At 50.5% G+C, this 18,633-nt stretch overlaps 1 protein-coding gene and 1 long non-coding RNA gene across 2 annotated transcripts in view; one reads left to right on the top strand and one right to left on the bottom strand.

Moving 5' to 3' along the window:
• Positions 1-9,625, bottom strand: part of VDR (vitamin D receptor) — a 56,216-nt gene extending 46,591 nt beyond the window's left edge. Inside the window, exon 1 of the mRNA XM_081821554.1 lies at positions 9,557-9,625. The gene's annotated coding sequence lies outside the window, so the exon portion shown is untranslated. The remainder of the gene's footprint in view (positions 1-9,556) is intronic.
• Positions 9,626-9,703: 78 nt separating this feature from the next.
• LOC145721780 (uncharacterized) lies at positions 9,704-17,443 on the top strand. The gene is made up of 3 exons (XR_014145679.1): positions 9,704-12,638; positions 12,949-13,057; positions 16,946-17,443. It is a non-coding gene; the product is annotated as an uncharacterized LOC145721780 (long non-coding RNA).
• Positions 17,444-18,633: the final 1,190 nt, after the last annotated feature.

Here is an 18,633-nt window from a genome sequence, read left to right on the forward strand (position 1 = left end):
GAAACTCCCAGAACACACGCCGGAGGCCCACAGGCTAAACCTGGCCACGAGTGGGGCCTGTGTGCCCCCACCACCATCACCACTGGTCATCATAAATTTTTAAATTAGTTGTCAATGTTTCTGAAAAATAGAGAGATTTCACTTTGGGATGTCCAGCTTCCTGTTAAAAAAATGGGACAATCTAGCCACACTGGGCTGCAGTCCCCGTGGCAACCCTGCTGGCCTGAGGTGGAGCTACCCCTCCGGACCAGGCTGCGCCCTCCATCCCACCGGCCCCGGGTTTGCAGCCCTCCAGCCTCACAGGTGAGAGAACAGGCTGTGCACGCAGCTGCAGGAGCGCAAACCCTGCCTCCACCCCTCCCCCAGCTCCCCCCAGCTGCATCCCAGAACCACTGGCCAGAGCTCTCTAAGCTGCCGTTCCCTCGCCTGCAAAAGGAGAAAAAGAACAATACCTACCTCATTGGTCTGTGAGACTCCATGAGATAATGCATGTCAAGGACTCAGCACAGCGCCTGGTAGCAGCACCTGCTCAGGGAATGCTGGTGCCTGTTCTTATCAGGATTGCTTCGGGAACTGGGGACAAGTCCTCTGAGCTGCAGCCCAGCTTTTCGTATAATGTTTTAGTCACACGAAGCACTTGCCCTTCAACTCTCTTCTCTAGCTCAGGGGACCCAGGCTACCTAGAAACATATTTCCATCCAATAAACAGTGACTGAGCATAGCTGTGATGAGCTAGGTGTTGTGTGGAGTCGGGACACTTCCAAGATGGGCTCCAGCCCTGTTCTCAGGGGCTGGCAACACAGCGGGGACATGGACCATTGAACAGACAGGCTCAGCCCTGTCAGGTGCAATTGAGCACAGAGCTTCCACACACCCCCACTCGGCCCTGCCCTAACCAGCCAGGAGCTCGGCTTTCAAGAAGGAACCAGGGGTGCCCCTGACTCTCCTTCTCCTTCCAAGTTCCAAAACCTTCCAGAACTTTACTAAAAGACACTAAATGGCAAATTAGCTCCACTTCCCCTCCGGGTTCTCAGGCTCCACACTTGAGTTCTTCCGCGGCACACTGGTTAACAGAATTTCATCTCAACAAAGCTGTTCAGATCTCTGATGGAGTTCATTATAATGGAATTTTACCTGAGGCTGTCATCCCCCACTTCTTAACATCATGGCACCCAAGATGTTGGTGTGCTTGCCAAATAGGCTGGGCAGAGGTACCTTCCCGCCCCTGGCAGAAGTCCGGAAAGTCAGAGTTGTTTGGAACAAAGAACTCTGCCCTGAAGGTGTTTTCCAGCATCATCCTGGCCAGCCTGGAACTGTCCCATTCACCCTCCACTGGCACCACCTACTGCCTCTTTACCAGCCCTCCTCAGAAAGGAAGGGGAAAGAGAAGACAGAGTTGAACAACCAGGACACCACGCAGGGCAAATCGTGGGCAGGCGAAGCAGGGGCAGACATTCTGGACTTCAGGAGATCTGAGTTTAAGTTCTGGTTCTGACTTAGGAAAGAAATTTAACCTCTTAACTTCTTCTTCTTCTTTTTTTTTTTTTTAAGATGTATTTATTTATTTTAGAGAGAGAAGAGAGCAGGGGAAAGGGGCAGAGGGAGAGGGAAAGAGAAACTTAAGCAGACTCTACACTTGAGCATGGTGCATGACCCGGGGCTCAGTCTCACAACACTGCGATCACGACCTGAGCTGAAACCAAGAACTGGACACTTAACCGACTGTGCCACCCAGGTGCCCCCCAGCTCAACTTCTTTGAACGTCAGTTTCCTCTTCTGTAAAATGGGGATAACAATATTCCCTACCCCATAGGATTATTGAAGGGCATACATGAGAAAATGCATGAAAAAATTTAACACGCTGCCTGGAATGTGTAAGTTATAATAGCCCTCGGTTTACTACGATTGTCAGCTTTTATCTGATATGTTAGCCTCACAGAGGTCAAAGGTTGGTGTAAAGAGAGACAATGGGGCAGAGTGGGGTGGGAGGTGCTTGAAGACTAGGTGGGGCTCTACCACGGAGCCCAGCGTGGGCCTAGTGACCAAGCTGAGGCCCAGGGCAGAGGCACTCGCCTGCCTCTGGAGCTGACAGGCACAGACTGGATGGGTAATTACAGGATTGCGGCCTGGGGTGGCCCACGCAACTGCCCAGCCAGCCACATTCTTTTGTGGGTGGCTGGGTGAGTGGGCAGCTGGCTGTTGATGTGGCTGCCAGGACACAGGGTCTATCTAACACCTATTCAGCCTAGCACCTCCAGGCAGAGTGTTCAACCTTGGAAGGGAAAAGGATTCTCTGTGGGCATTCTGCTCCTTTCCCCAGGGCACCTCCTCTGTTCTCTCCACCCCAACTCTCAAGTACCCCCCGACCCCGCTCCTCAGATTGGACAAGTCAGAGGGTCAAAGATCAAGGCCAGACTCTGAACAACTAGTCTTCGGTTTACCTCACCTGGAGCCTTCAAAAGTTCAAAAAGCCCTGGACAGATGTGAATCCCATCTCTGCCCCCAGTGCCCTGAACTCTGATTAGCTAATAAGCACAGAGTTCTGAGATTTCCATGCCCTTTTCTCAAAATCACTGCCCAGGAAAAGTCTACCATCCCAACACCCTTGGCAAAATGCAATTCAGTGGGTATTACTTGGTCACCTAGTAGGTGCTCAGCACTGTCACCAGGCTCTTGGTTGAACCGAACAGAACGCCAAGTGTTGGGATAGGTGTGGAGCCGTGGGATCCCTCCCTCACTGCTGCTGGGAGCCCAGCAAGGAAGGCTTCAACCGCACGCGGAGACCCTGCGCGGCGCCCGCAGAGTTAGGCTGGGGCCGCCTGCAGACGACACATCGGACAGGTGTACACAAAAGCCAGTCGAGGATGATTCAATTACGAGAGCCGAAAGCGCAACTTCTTCATTTTGGAAATGACGTCTATATCAGGTGTTGAAAAGGATGGGGAACAACGGGAAATTTTATCCCCTGCTGAAGTGAGTGCTTTCTGGAACCAGCACTGTGGAAAAGGGTTGGGTAGTGTAGAGCAATGCCCAACCGAATTCCCTGTGCCCCAGCAGCTCTGCCCCCAGGCCGGGCCCCGGAAAAACACCTACGCACACCAGGAGACAAGCAGGCATACTCCGGGCGGTGTCACCATGCTAACTCCAAACTGGAAACAACCCAAACGTCCATCACCGTGAGGGATGATGTACAAACTGCAGCACGTCCTTATCGTGCACACCACGCTGAGTGAAAACTAGTGAACGACCTCTGGGTGCGTCAACACGGACGAATCTCAGAAACGTGACATGGAGTAGAAGACCTACATTGCAGAGAGCATGCGTGTTGGTAAGCTCCAAAGACATGCGAAGGTAAACAAATACGTTGTTTGGCAAAGCTCCCGTAGATGATAACTTAAAAAGAAAAGGAAGGAAATAACTAACTAACATTCAAAATATTAGCAGGGTGGGGAGGGAGGAAGGGGATGCAAATGGGAAGAGGAACGGGAGCTTTTAAGGTGTTACCAATGTTCCATCCCGAATTTAGGTGATGTGTACGGGATATATATAATACATATATATTATATTATTCTTTAATCTATACATAAGCATATTGTGTGTATGATACATTTCACAGTTAACAAAATAAAAAGAATGGAAGACTCTGAGTCCCAGAGAAGCTAAATAACTTTCCCAAGCTCATCAGCTAACAAATGGCAGAAAGAGAAATTTACCAAATCTGAGCGCAGCCCGCTACCAAGACAGCCGTTCTTGGATTCTAAAGGGACCTCTCGCAATGATGGGTTTCTGGTCTAGTCAATTTGAGAACAATTGCCAGAGTCTTTACTTTTCACTGTTAAATTCCCAGCATCCTGAATAGTGCCTGTCACACAGTAGGCCCTCAAGGCATATCTACTGAATGACCATCTGTCTGCTCGTGCTTTTGGAGGCCTTACTTCGTGCCAGACACTTCACTTATGTCACCTCTCGTCCTCACACACGCTCCATAAGGGAGTTATTCTTACCCCAGTTGACAGATAAGGAAACTGAGATTCAGAGAGATTAAGAGACCTGCCCAAGGTCACAAGCTAGAAAGTGACAAAGCCAGGATTTGAACCCAAGGGTGTCCAACTCAAACCTCGTGTTCCTCCTATTCGGCGAGGCACTAGCACAGCTTCTAACAGCGCTACCTAACGTTTCAGTCGTTTGCCCAGGAACCCCGGAGGCCCCCGCTGAAGGGTGGGCTGAGCGCTTTCTCTTCCTTCTCCCTCCGTCTCCGGGCTCTGGCACTGAGAGTGGTTGGCCCCGGCCAGGCCCGGCACCGACAAGCAGGGCAGAGCAGTGGTCACGGGCTAATTCTGCAGCGTGGCAGGCTGCTGCATCACCTCCAGCCTCGGTTTCCCATACACATGCTGGAGGGGGTAACAGCAGTTTCCTCCAAGCGGAAGCTGTCAAGGTTAAGGCAGATAAGAAATTGCACAGTGCCTGGCAGAGGCTGTTAGATGCGGCTAGAGTCCATTTCTCCTTCCAGGTAGGCTCGCTTCAGGAGTGTTTCTGAAGGCGTGGCCAGGCGGGGGACGGGTGGACAGATGAGATTAGCTCCCGGTTGGCCAATGGGACAATGACCTCTCCTTGGTGCCCCTAGCACATAGTAGGTTATCAACAGAGTGGCTTGTGTGACATTGAGAGAGTGTTTGTTATTTGCCTTCTAGACCATTCAAATCTTATTTGATCCCATGCCATCTCTCTGCATGGAGCTCTCTCTCTCTCTTTCTCAGGTTCTTGTCTGCTGTTTTTACCCAAGTTAGGTGCCCAAGACTGCTGGAGAGGCCCTGAGGCCTGAGGGTGCGGGCAGAGGGAGCCTCCTTTGAGAGGCCACTGTCCCCAGAGTAACCTTTGGGCAAACTGAGCTTGCACCCAGGTCAACCTGTTCAAACCAGTTAGTAAATCTAACTCCGCCACTCACAAACATTAATTGCTGGCCTATTATGTACAAGGCATGGTTCTAAATGCCCTGTGGCTTCCCACGAATGCTGAAGTGGTAGGGTTCCGTGGAGGTTAAGACGGACCCAAGCGTGAGTCCTGACTGTCCCACTCCTCAGCTGTGGAGCCTCGGCACATTGCTCAACCTCACCAAGCCTCAGTTTTCCATTTGTAAAAGAAGCAAAACAGTGGTTCCTATCTCACAAGGTTGTGGCGGGTCTGGGAGGCCACGCACGCAATGTACTTAGCACAGCCCCTGGTACTACTGAGCTCAGGGTTCAGCGAGTAGCTGTTCTTGGAGCTACAAATCCAGTGCCAGCAGGTGGCACACACTGGATGTGTCACCAGCAAAGCCTTGCGCCTCGTAGGTGCCCCACAGTGCCTGGAATGTCACGCCTTGCACAACACCTCAAAGCTTCAACCTGTGGTCAGAAGGCCAGTGAGAGGCAGCAGCTTCCCAGGAACTGGCTTCTGGGTCCTGCCCAAGCTCCACTTGCCCGCTGGTGCCTCTGCCCACGCCCTGCTCGGGACCAGGACTCTCCCCTGTGCAGAATGGGGACTTTGTGTGGCATCTGGTTCTGGAAACACTGCTTGGCCTATTCCTTTGGCACAGGACCTGCAGGGCAGGTTTGCAAAAGCATGACACACGCTCAGACGCCCCTAGCACCTGCTGCTCCTGCTTCTTGCTTTTGCCATTTACTAACCAGCCGCCCCCCTCCTCCCCTTCCAGCCCAGGGCGCCTCTTCCCTTCGCTGGCCCCACAAGTTGCTTCAAAGGGTGGGACTTCCTGAGAGGTCTTCACCTGCCCTCTTCATTTGTTGATGAGGAGAACAGCTTCCTTCCTGCCAGAGTAGACGGTCCCTACACCTTACCGATAAGGCTCCACCCCCATGCCAGGCTCCCCAGTCACTCTCATGCTGGCCCCCTGAGGGCTCTCCAGGGAGCCCACCCTGAGCATCTGGACCACGAGAACCAAGAACGCAGAAGGGAGGGCAGTTTCTTTTCTACATGTCACCGCAGCAGGAGGCAGTCGCTGCCACCAACGCCTAGAGCTTGGGTTGAGCAAGAATAGTCTGTCCCCGCCCTGGACCATTTCCCCAACAGTCAGACCAGAGGAGACAGTCAAACTCCAGTGTCCAGGAGGACTGACTCCATCCCCTGCTAAGCAGTTTTTCTCTGGCTCTGACCTCCACTCTGCTCACCAGTTCCCCAGAACCTGACTACAAGTGACCTGTGCCCTTTATCCACACGAGCAAGGTTTGACTACCTCCCCTTCTTGTTGTTTATCCGCTTGACAGCTGGACTTCCCTGTGGTATGGTGTGGCCCCCAGAGATCCGGGAAGCTGGACAGACAAAATGAAGAGGCTGCAGATATGGGGGAAGAGGGAAGAGGAAGCATGAGGCCAAGTCTTGGCTCCATTATAAATCCCAATTCCCCTAGGGGCAGCTGAAGGGGAGTTGGCAGGCCTTCCTGTCCCCATCTGAGGTAGAGGTGGAGCAGGAAAACCAAAGGTGAAGCCAGTCATAAGCCAAGGGTGAAGGGAAGTCACACGAGCAAGTGGTAGGCTGGGTGGCGGGTAGTGGGAGAAGGCGGCTGGGGGCAGTGCTGTCCTCAGGGAAGAGCCTGGAATTGGCTGATAATACCTGGGAATAAGGTGGGGTGTTGGGGCTGCCCTCAGAATTAAGCTACCCCATCTTCCCCTCATCATGAAGGACTTCCCCCACCTTCTCTTCCTTGTTAAACCCGCTCCCACCCATCTTCCCCTCACCATGTGACCTCCGCTGGGTTTGGAGATGACTAAATGTCCCAGTGAGGCCTTGACAGCTGCGGCGTGTGTCTGTTGTCCTGACTTATTAACAACACCCCTGTCACACTCAAAGTCTCCCAGTTTGGACAGTAAATTGTATGGCACCGTCCCTAGCCCACCCAGAGGGCACTGTCACAGGACAGGATGAAGAGGGAAGTAGAGAAAAGCATGGCTGGAAGCAAGGCCCTGTGGTCCAGAACGCCAGCCACGCTAGTTTCCGCCCAGCTAGATCCTGTCGGAACCGGACGGTAGTGGAGAGACAGCAAGGGCAGTGCCCCTCCTGGGGCTCACGCCGTCTCAGGGAAGAGGCCTGATTTGGTGGGTTCCGCTTCCTGTCATCCCCCAGAGGGCCTAACACCAAGCTGGGTGCCTAAGAGGCTCTTAACCAAATCTTATCATTTCCTTGCTTCCCTCTACCTGCATCCACAACAGGCTCGCAGCGGTGACAGACCGAAAGCCGGGGGGCTAGAACTCATCCTGTCCAGCAACAAACTGGGATGTCATCCGAGCTCAGACTTCCAGTGTTCCTGACTCTGGCCCTCCAGCCACCAGAACCCAACTGCTAGACAAAGACAACAGCAGGTTTCTAGCAGAGGTTCCAGAAGCAGATCTCGGCCAAGGTGGCCACTGCCTCCTAAGGATGTGAGGTGCAGAACTGAACAGCTGCAGCTCCCTCTCCTGCTTGGATAACTGCTTGGTCTGGCCCCTGAGCCCCAGGCCAAACATGGAAGACACTGGCTTCCGACACTGGCTACTTATTCTGGGAGTGGAGGGTGGGGGTCCAGGAGGTCCTCTTGGTGCTTGCTCTGGGACTTAATCCCAAAAGGAGATGAGTTCTGAGGTGGGATGGGGAAGAAGACTGAGAAACCACAAACACAAATAACCAGGGCACCCCAAACTGTACCAGACCTTCCACAATGTTTCTACAAATAGAGTGTGAGGGCCTTGACCAAGGTGCTGTGAGGGGTCAGGAAAGCTTCCTAACTCTCCTTCCCTCCTTCCTAATCTCACTCTCCTCTTTTCTTACCTTTTCCTCTTGCCTCCTTTCTTATTCTTTACCCTGGACAGGGTCCAAGTTGTGGCTAAAGAGGGACCAGCCAAACTGAAGCCATGGGACCCAGCAAGAGTACAGACTGTGAAGTCCCAGCATTTTGCAATCTGAGTCAGCCCCACAACACACCCTGGTTGTGGGCTCATGTCATATGGATCCAGAGAGGCCACTGACAGGGAGGCAATGGACTCGGGTGTTCCTGTTTCTGCTCAAGGATCTGAACCACCCAAAACAAAAGCCAGAGAGAAATTTACAGTCTTACTACCTCCTGGTCCGGCTGCATACCATTCCAGAAGGATCCTCAATCCCCTCCAGCACTTGGACAGGGAAGGGACGAGGAAGGCCCCCCAATACACAACACTTGAAGTTCACAGAGTTGAGGGCTCCAGTGTCCAGACTATCCATTTCCACCTCAACAAACCGCCCCCATTTCTGAGCTTGGCTTAAAACTTTCTTTGACAACACCATGGCTTCCCTAGTCCTAGAATCTTCCTGACTTCTTGGGCACACCCACCTTGTTAACAGAGATGGGCCACTAACAAGATCACTAGGCAGACATGGAATGAGAGGCTGGAAGTCTACAGGGTTGGGATGCATCTCCTGATCTTTGGAGAAGGATAAGAGAAGTGGATTTACCGCAAATCCACAATCTCTTCACAGTCATACCATAGCGATCCCATAATCATGGCTGTGTTGTGTGTCCCCTTCACAGGAGTGGCCACCACTGGCCTTGAGGAAGACAGCCTTCCAGCAGGGAGCTGGAGTGGAGCTGACTCTGCCTAGGGGAGCTTCTGCAATGCTCAGAAAATGCCTGCCCAGTTGCTTGCCTGGGCTCTGGCCCCTCTGGCTGCAACTGAGCCCAGACAGGAGGCTGACTCACTCACCGCAGGGAGGAGGAGGAGGAGGAGGAGGAGGAGGAGATGCAGGAAGGGCCTCTGCTGGGAGACCCAGTGCTCTCCCAGCCCAGGCAGCCTGGGTCTCGGCCTCAGTGGCCCATGGGGGAGGGGGGGCAGTGTCCACTGCTCCCTCCAGACCCCACGTTGTTCCCTCCTAGATACTTCTCCTGAATTCTCCCCCACCACTCACAGATGTGGGACCCCTCACTCCCCAAACAGAAACCACTCCTTGAGCCCCCTCTTCGATTCGATGCTTGCCCCTAATTCCATGGATAGGCTCTCCTGAAAAAATAAATCCAGTGCATTAGGGTCCAGTAGGTCTAAAATCATTGGTGGTTTAAAAAAGGAAAAGAAAAGAAAAGAAAAAACCACTCTACTTAAAAGATCCAACTCCACCATCGCAGGTGACCGTACATAGGTCCGAGAAGATGTTAAGGCTACACACACCCCACCTCCAGGAGACCTTAGCACCATCGACAGCCAATCTCCCTTTCTTATTCCTCCACTCCATGCCAAGCTCCCCAACAGAGGAAGAAAACAAATGCTTCTTGTTGCCCAAGTGCGGAGCGCCGTGCTAGCAGAGAATTTGTGTGTTAAACTGCCAGAGGAGGTCGTTGCTCCTCTCGCCAGCCTGGCACGAACTTTAGCTCTTCCTCAGAGCTCAGTGTCCCGTCAGTGCCTCAGCCTCATGGCACGAGAGCCCAGGTAGCCAAGTTTGCCCCGGCGATTTAGACTCCCGTGCTTGCACCCGGGCCCTCGGGGCCGGTACCCCCGACGCCCCTCCCCCGGGCCCAATCCCGATCGCGGGACCCCCTTCCCCGCCGCTCCCGGGTCCGCACCTGGTCCGGCGGGTGGGCACGCTGCTCCGCGCTCCCGGCGCCTCCGGCTCCGCGGCTGCCTTTTGACAAGCAGAGACAGCCCAGCACCTGGCCCCGCCCCTCCCAAGGACCCACCCCCGGACCCGCCCCTTCCCTTGGCCCGGCCCACAGGACCTGCCTCGCCGGGCGAGAGCGCCGGCGGCCCTGCAACCATCTTGACTTGGAATCAACCACTGGGAGGCTCTGCCCGGGGTAGTCCTCTACGACTGCGGTGCACAGGGGAAGACGTGCTTCTGGCCTCTGTGCGTTTTCGATGGTTATGGGTGTGCACCTCCACGCTGTGCCCGCGTTAATCTGTGATGCATTCGCCCGCCTCCCGCCGCCATGGTTCTACCCAGCCTGCTGCGGACGCCTCTTCCAGGTGCGTCACCTCCACCTGGGCTGACCCGATCGGGACTTCGTCTGCTGGGCTGGGGGCGCCTGCCGCGGGCATCATCGGTTCTCTCTGCGCTCGTGGGAAATCCCGGGCGCCGCTCGCGGTCGCGTTACTTCTGCAGAGCGCCGGGGAGCTCAGCCCGACCCTGCACGCTAGGCCAGAAGAGCAAACGGAAAACGGGGCCCAAGTGGAGCCTGGAGCTGCGTCGTTGTCCCCTTCGAAGTCCCCTCGCCCGCGACCACGGCTGATCGCGTCGCGAACCTCATCCAAGCGAGTTTAGTCTCAGCTTTCCTGGGCGCTGGCCCCCGCCATCCGCCCCTTATGACACTGGTGTGAAGAGAAGAGAGGAGTTAGAGTGTATCATGAGATCTGGAATTGTAGGGAGATGGGGAAAATAACGCCATAGGAAATTTTGCCTAGAAATTACCCTGCTTCCCTGGCTGTGTGCTAGGCACCGCTCTAGATGCTAGAGGAGAGATGAAAAAGATGTGGTCCCCTCCCTCTTAGAGCTCACTGTCCAGTGGGGGAATGTACAAACCAATAGTCATTACAACATAGTATTCTATAATGGAGATGCCACAAAGCCATCCAGCAGTTGGTGAGCTCCTTTGGGCAGGGGAGGAAACCATGGCTCAGAGGGACAAGCTGAACAGGTGGAAAATTGAGGCAGAGAGGTTAAGTGGCTTGCCCAACATGACACAGCTAGTCAATGAAGGACAGTACTAGAGCCCAGCCAGTCTGCTGGTACCATAGCCTCTGAACCATTTATGAAACAGTCATGCTAGACTGTATGAGATAACCAGCCCCTCTCAACCCCTCAATAAGTGGATCAAGAGAAATGGACCGAGGCTAAGCAGAACAACCTTCAAACAGCAAAATCTGTTAAGCACTGAAACAGTTCATGAAGAGAAAATCATGGAAACTTTCCCGCTGGAAAGGTTTAAAAAAAAAAAAAATAGAAGAGGCACATTGGTTGAATTTGGGAATGGACCATCTATTCTGAGAAACAGATGAAAGGAAGTGCCCCTTTGGAGGTCCTGCCAGACTGATGGGTGGATTCCCTGCTTGTCATGAAAATAAAAGAAAGAATCCCCTTGCCCAAAGCATCAGGGGAAAGCCAGCAGTGATTCTCATGGGAAGAAAAATATAAGAGGAAATCTCTAATAACCAACACCTTGGGACGTTCTCAGGAAGTACCATGAGCCTCTGGAAGAAGTCACTTTTGTGGTGCTTAATTGGCCAGATGAGTGAACCTGGCGTCTTGAAAATAAACCTTATCAAAAAGTGGTAGAAGACGACTACTGAGTATTCCATAGCCACTGACTATTAGTCTCTTTTCACAGCCCTTCGGCGTTCATCACCACCTTTTGAGTTGGGCAGAGTAGAAAATACTCTCCCCATTGCACCATGACAGGCAGAGTTGGTCAAAATTCTTGCAGTTGGGGAATGAGTCACTTGAACCCAGGTCTTCTCTCTGCACTTTCCATTGTTACATGGTGCCGCTCAAAAAACCCCAGTTACTTCCATGGGCTTTTCACCTGTTGGACCACCATCTAGATAACCCAGATTTGTAGATCATAGATGTCATCAAGTCCCCAGCATGTGCTGCCATCAGCCCTATCACTTGTCCCTAACCAAGTTCTTTTTATCTTCCCCAATACTTGAACTGCTCTCTCTCATCTGTCTCTCCAGCCCTATCCTCCGTCAGGTTCCAGTCAGGTTCCGTCTCTCATATGAGACCTCTCGTGACATCTCTAGGCCAAGGTGACTGTCAATTCTCTGGTCTTAGTAGCATGTATTGTCTGTGTGGCATGCTTGACCACCTGATAATGAGCCAGCTTGCATGTCTATTGAACAAAGATGGATCTTTCACCTCAGCTTGCTTCTTAGGAGTGTCATTTTGTGATAGTAGAAAAGCAAGAATACATGAGATTCACTTCTCCCAGTTTTGTTGTGATCAATAATCGGCTCCTGCTCCTGCATTGCCCTAGCCAGCAACTAGGAAGGGTGGTTGCTCTCCAGACCCTGTTCTCTTGAAGACTTTGGTGACAGTCAGCATTCCTGTGCTACAGAATAGCTTTTAACTCCTCTCACTTGACTGCTATTTGACACGTGTTCTGGAACCTCTATAGAAAACACTAATTTTCTCTTTCTTTTCCCCCAAGTTCACATTTCTGGTATTCTCACTTGTGCCCGGAAAGGGGGGGATGGTCCTTAGAGGGTGTTCACATTGTGTTTTTGTCAGTATTCATCCCTGAAAAGTTACATCAGAGAATATCTCCTAGGCACTTGCTGCCAATGGTCTGTAGAGTAACAAAAGGGCCCTTCCAGGTGTGATCCGCCTTCGAGGGAAGATTCCAGAAGTGCCAGGCTGAGGTCACCCCTGTGCACTTGATTCCATGAAATGTGGGGAGAGGTGGAGCCTGGCCTCTTGACCTCTCTACCAGACTTCAGGTGGCTTAGCTGGCCTAGGTGGGCCTGCAGGCACCCCCTAGCTGATGAGCTCTCCATTTCTGCAGCCTGCTCACCCTCCTTGAGGCTGGCTGGCACCCTCTGAACTTCTTGCCATGGGGCCAGAGCTGGAGTGGATCGTGTTGTCCCTGTGAGGTTCCCAGAGACCCTGTGCCAATGAACAGAGGATTATGCTGTCCAGAGGCGACACTCCAGGTAAAAATATGCCCTTTGAACTCCCTGGAGCATGCCCATCTAACTATTTGCTTTTCCATTTTCTAGGGCCCCTTTCCCTCCTTAAATATTTTAGAGTTATGGGCTTGGTGGAAATGAAGGGAAGACTCTCAGCAAACTCCCAAAGAACATTCTGAGAGACACAGAGATCCATGGATTCATAGAGACAGAAGCCACCAGACACCTTCTCAGTTCCCTTGTTTTAGAGATTAAAAAACATGAAGTCCAGAAAGATGAACTCATTTGTCTTTTCTAATCCATGCCAGGAATGTTCACTCTGTTTATGTTCCAGATGGTGAAAATGGAATGAATAAATGGAAGAAGCTGTAAGCAGCGAAAGCAACCTGAACGAAGGGGTCTTCCCAGGACAGTGTTTTTCAAAATTTTAACTGCAACCCAAAGTAAGAAATAAGTATTTATCATGACCTAGTATACCCATGCATATATATTTTATGAAACAAGAGATGCCCTGCAGTATTTTCCATTATTTTCTCCACCCTTCCTTCCTCCCTTCCTTTTTCCTTCCTTCCTTCCTGCCTGCCTTCCTTCTGTCTTTCTTTCTTTTTGGGATCCATCAAACTGACTTCACAACCAACAACGAGTTGTTAGCCTGAAGTTTGAAAAGTCCCTCTCACCATGGGGTCCCGCATTTAGAACCTGCACCATGAGATTCCCTTTGAGAGACCAGCTTGGCTTATACAGAGCACCCTCAGAACCCTGTGGTGGCTCCAAGGCTTTGGAGGCTTCTGTCTCCAAGGCCACGTGGTCAGGGTTAGGTCACTGAGACAGCATGTCTTCACTCACTTTTTGTGGCCTTTAGCTCAGCTATCTTACCGTGCTCCAGTCTTTTCCAGCTTTGAGGGGTTCTTTCTGCCTTAGGAAGTTTTATGGCCTCTCAGAAATCCTGACTTCTCCAGAACAGGACAGCTCTGGAGGAGTTGTGTGCAATGCCATATGTGAGTGGCCACAGAGTTGGCTTGCCCAGGGAGAGTAGGGCACTGATGGTTATTCAGTCCAAATTCATCTGGCTCCAGGGCTCCATTCCCAGTAGCCCAGCTCATGCCTCCATCCCTGGGGCTTTTGGCACTTTTCTTTCCTACCTGCTCCCACATCCTTGAGCCGTAGGCTGCCAGCCTGCTGGCCCACACACAGTGTCTGCTGGCATGGTAAAGCAGAGCCTAGGGGCCGGATGAAGGAAGGTATAGACTCCCACCTGCACCTCCGAACAGAGGCAGCTCCAGAGCTCTCCAAGGCTCCCAGGTATTTGCTGGGCTCCCATCCAAACCCCAGCAGACAATGATGACTCTTCAAGCCCCAACCTCAACCGTGGAGACCAGCAAAGCTCAGGGTCCTTTCCCACCTACAGTTGCCTGTGGCTATAAGTTTTGCAACAACTACAATTACCCTAGCAGGAGATGAAGAGACCCCTGGCCCTTAGTCTTCAGAGAACTCTTATTTTGCTCCTCTAGTGAAGAGTATCTTGTGGGAGAGCCTCGTAGGGGAGGTAAATGGAGGGCCCCATAGCATTGGAGTAGGCGTCTTGGGAGCAGGTGAGAACACGGGCCCTGTCACATCACTGCTACAAAGGTCAGTAGGGGAAAGCCGACTGTTCTCAAAAGAAGTCCCCCTTCCACAGAGGGGAGTCTCCTAAGGCAATGAGTCAAAGGGCTCCTTTCCTTCATACCAGTGAGCAGAAGCCCCACAAGCCTCATCCTGGGCACGCCTGCTTCTTTCTCCAGAAGAACAGGAAGGACATTCCGTAAGCAGCCCAGGAATGCATTAAACAACTCTCCCCCGGGGCCCCAACTCCAGAAAGATGTGGCTGTTGACAGCTCTTCTCCTTTGTCTTTGGCCTCTGGCCTAGGACAAACACTGCAGAGCACGGATACCCCTCTGTTGCATGTGCCTCGTTGTCCTTTGTCATTAGAAATGCTGTCTTTGTTGGAACCGTTGTATCTGGTGTCCACCTCCACTTCCAAAAAGTCTTGATAGTGGTGTCATGTTGCTTTATATCATCCACATGTCCTCCAACCAAAGAGTGGTCTCTAAACATTTTTGATTATAAAAACCTATTGGCAAAAAAAGTTGCCATCCCTACACATGAATATGGTTTTTAAAGTTCTATCATTAGCTCATAGGTCAAGTCACACCACACAGTTAGCAGTGAGATTCCTTATCAACATTAGCAAATGTAAGGATTTCAAATAATATTTTGTATTTCAAATGATGTTCTTGATACTTTTGAGGCTTTTTACCTCCCTGACACTGCATCTTTGCATTCAGATGCTTCAGCCAACATACCTGATGTGTGACCCTCTTGGAAACGGACCAAATGAGGGTGCTGGGGTCAATCTATGTATTAAATGTATTAAAGCTTAATGTTTAAAAGATGAAAAATAAATAAAAAAGAAAGCCTTTAAGACTGCCCTCCTGTAGGGGCGCCTGGGTGGCTCAGTTGGTTAAGCATCTGCCTTCAGCTCAGGTCATGATCCTAGGGTCCTGGGATCAAGCCTCACATCAGGCTCCCTGCTCGGCGGGAAGCCTGCTTCTCCCTCTCCCACTCCTCCTGCTTGTGCTCCCTCTCTTGCTGTATCTCTCTGTCAAATAAATAAATAAAATCTTAAAAAAAAAAAAAAAAAGGCCTGTCCTCCAGTACCCAGTAGATCATGTAGTCCATCCTCCCTTGGAGACCTCTGCGCTAGAGAACAGAGAAGTAGGATTTAGACCGTGAGGGTTCAGCAAGTGTAGGTGACCCATCCAAGTTTACAGTTGGTGAGTTACAAAGCAGGGACCAGAGGCCAAATCGACTGCCTTGAAGTCCAGGTCTCCTTCTTCGCATCACCCTGTGCCTCGTCTCTCCCCTGCTTTGTGAAGAAATGGAGGCACATTATATTTGAGAGGGAGAATCTCTTGAAGGCTAAGAAGCTAAATTCTTTGATCCACTTGGCTTATTGAAGCAAAACCTGAGGCAAGATCCAGGCAGAATCTCCTGTGGACTGTGTCTGGAACCACAGCTGCCAATAGTCTGACGCCACAGGCCCCCAACAGACTGAACCAGAGAGGCAAACAGGACATGCTCTCCCAGCACTGGCTATTAGCAGGAAAGGTTGTGGTGCCCACTTGTGGGTAATGAGAAGTAGGAGAGGAGACTTTACGTTCTTAGCTTGGCCACCACCACAGACCTTCCTTCAACCCACATCCTCAAGGAGAGTTGTCACTCAGTTAGGGTTCCTCGAACCTGTGCCTCCAGCTTGAGTGACCTCGGAGTGGTAGTTGCCAAGCCAGAAAGAACATGGTGAGGAGGGCTGCACCACCAAGGGTTTCGATACCTTCTTCACAGGCCTCACCACAGTGGCACATTTTACCCATAACCATCCTCCTCCCCGCCTTGTCTTCGCTCTCAGACAAGCCAAGTACTCCTTCCCAGAATTTTCTTTCCTGACCTCCGTCCACTCCCAGCTTACCTCACATATCTTTGTCCCTTATTCATCACCAAGCTTCTCATCTGTCAAGTGGTGGGGAGTTTTGACGGTCAGTGAGTCTATGACTTGGATCTGTCCAGATAGGAGAATAATATTCCAGTTGCCAACACTTCGCCTCATTCTCTGTGCCTTTCCGTCTGGTGAAACCCGAAACAAGGGTGAGGATAGGTTGGGAGAAAACATTAAAGCAAGTAGTTCAGGTGCCTGGTCTTGAAAGTGCCCACTATTGTCTCCTCACTGGGTGGAGATACAGGTTCTGAACAGGATGCTGGACCCAAAACGATGAATTACTGCAACTGAGTCTGTGTTCTATACCCTCAAAGGAATCTCAGTATCCCAGTTTCCTGTCCTCTTTCCTCCCCCTGAGAACCTTATGCTTGATCTTGACAGGAATCAGAAGTGAATCCCAAAGGCAAATGTCAAAAATCTTCACTCTTGCTTCCTAGAGATGATTGCAGTAATTCAACCCCTTCCACCATGCTGGGAACTGGAACTCTGGAGAAACACATGCCTCCACATCACCTTCCCCTCCTCCATTTCCTCCCCCATTCCCTGAGACTTAAACTTTGGACTGATACAGTATATCCTGTCAGTTGTGACACTGCAATCTGCCTGATAGGCTGATTTGGTGCCTGCAGCTGGTTTACTTCCTTGTCAAAGCCCTGAATTCGAGTAGACACAATCCCTGCTTTGTGATTAATAATAGTTTCCCCTCTAATCACTTGTTATCTTACTGCTTAGACTGTCCGTTGACATTTGATCTGCAATAATTGAGGATTTATTGCCATGTTTCTTTCTCCCAAACAGCACACACCCTTCAAATAGAGGGCATCCGAGGACAAGTGGTGTTGGAACCAGAACAATTGACAAAGAATCGTATGTGTCAAGGTTGCATTAACTTCATCTCAACCCCAGCCTTGAAAAAGATGTTTAACTTCTAACAGTACAATGGATTAGATACCCTGAGTGACCCTCTCGGTGGAAATAACAATTTTAACAACACTTTTAATTAAACGTTTAATCTTAAATGTATCACCAAGCTGGCACAAAAGAAAGCAATCTAAAGAACTCAAAATAAAGTGAAAGTAGGAGCAGAGATTGGTGAGCAACGACCAAAGGGGGTCTTTACCTAGAGAATGTCTTTAGAACCCTAGGAACCTTGAGCTTTTACTCTGGTGGCCTCACAGGGTGTGGGGACAAGAGATACAGCCAAGGTATTATCCTGCATAAAGTTGGGCCCTCAAAGGTTACACCCCAAAACTCTCTGTAAGGAGAATAAGAAATAAACCTTCACATAGAAAGAGACAGTAAGGAAATTGGTCTGAGTCATTCCAGATGGTAGGAAAAATAATAAATACCCCCTCAGAATTCACAACCACAAACCTGAGTATGCAACCCAAATTCATATGCTGTGTGATCCAAACAAGAACAAAAACAAAAACAAAAAAAACCCTTGGGCAGAAATTTTAAATTGATCTTAGGTTGGTACTACTCAGGTAACTGGCTGAATCAAATGTAGATCCTCTCTGTGGGAACTCATCCTCATCACAACACAACACTCAAGACTTGTCACAGGTGAAATTTCGAGGAAATTTACAGCTCATGGTCAAAGTCACAAAATACACATGGGAACAAAGCACACTGAGTGGGAATCAGCAGAAATAGGTTCACAAAGTCTTCAGATGTTTAAATTTTTTAAGATTATTTATTTCTCTATTTATTTGAGAGAGAGAAAGAAATGATGGGGGGAGGAAGGGCAGAGGGAGAGGGAGAAGCAGACTCCCCACTGAGCAGGGAGCTCAACGTGGGGCTTGATCCCAGGACCCTGAGATCATGATCTGAGCCAAAGATGGACGCCTAACCAACTGAGCCACCCAGGCACCCCCAGATGTAAAAATTTTTAATCACAGAATATAGGATAGCTAAGTTTAATAGGTTTAAAGAAATGAAGAAGAAGCTCAAAAAAGTGATCAGGGAATAAGAGACTATAAATAACTAATCATACTTGGAAAATAACCAAAAAGAATTTCTAGAAATAAAAAGTAGTAAGTGTTGAATCTTAAAACTCAGTGGATTAAGTTAGAATGGCAAAAATGGACAGGGAAAGAAACAACAAATGTTGGAGAGGTTGTGGAGAAAGGGGAACCCGCTTACACTGTTGGTGGGAATGCAAGTTGGTACAGCCACTTTGGAAAACAGTGTGGAGGTGCCTCAAAAACTTAAAAAATCGAGCTACCCTGTGACCCAGCAATTGCACTCCTGGGTATTTACACCAAAGACACAGATGTAGTGAAAAGAAGGGCCATATGCACCCCAATGTTCATAGCAGCAATGTCCGCAATAGCCAAACTGTGGAAAGAACCGAGATGCCCTTCAACAGATGAATGGATAAAGAAGATGTGGTCCATATATCCAATGGAATATTACTCAGCCATCAGAAAGGATGAATACCCAACTTTTACATCAACATGGATGGGACTGGAGGAGATTATGCT

This window comes from Leptonychotes weddellii, chromosome 5, assembly GCF_054177405.1.
Source record: "Leptonychotes weddellii isolate Sample4059 chromosome 5, ASM5417740v2, whole genome shotgun sequence".
In the NCBI taxonomy this organism is placed as follows: Eukaryota; Metazoa; Chordata; class Mammalia; order Carnivora; family Phocidae; genus Leptonychotes; species Leptonychotes weddellii.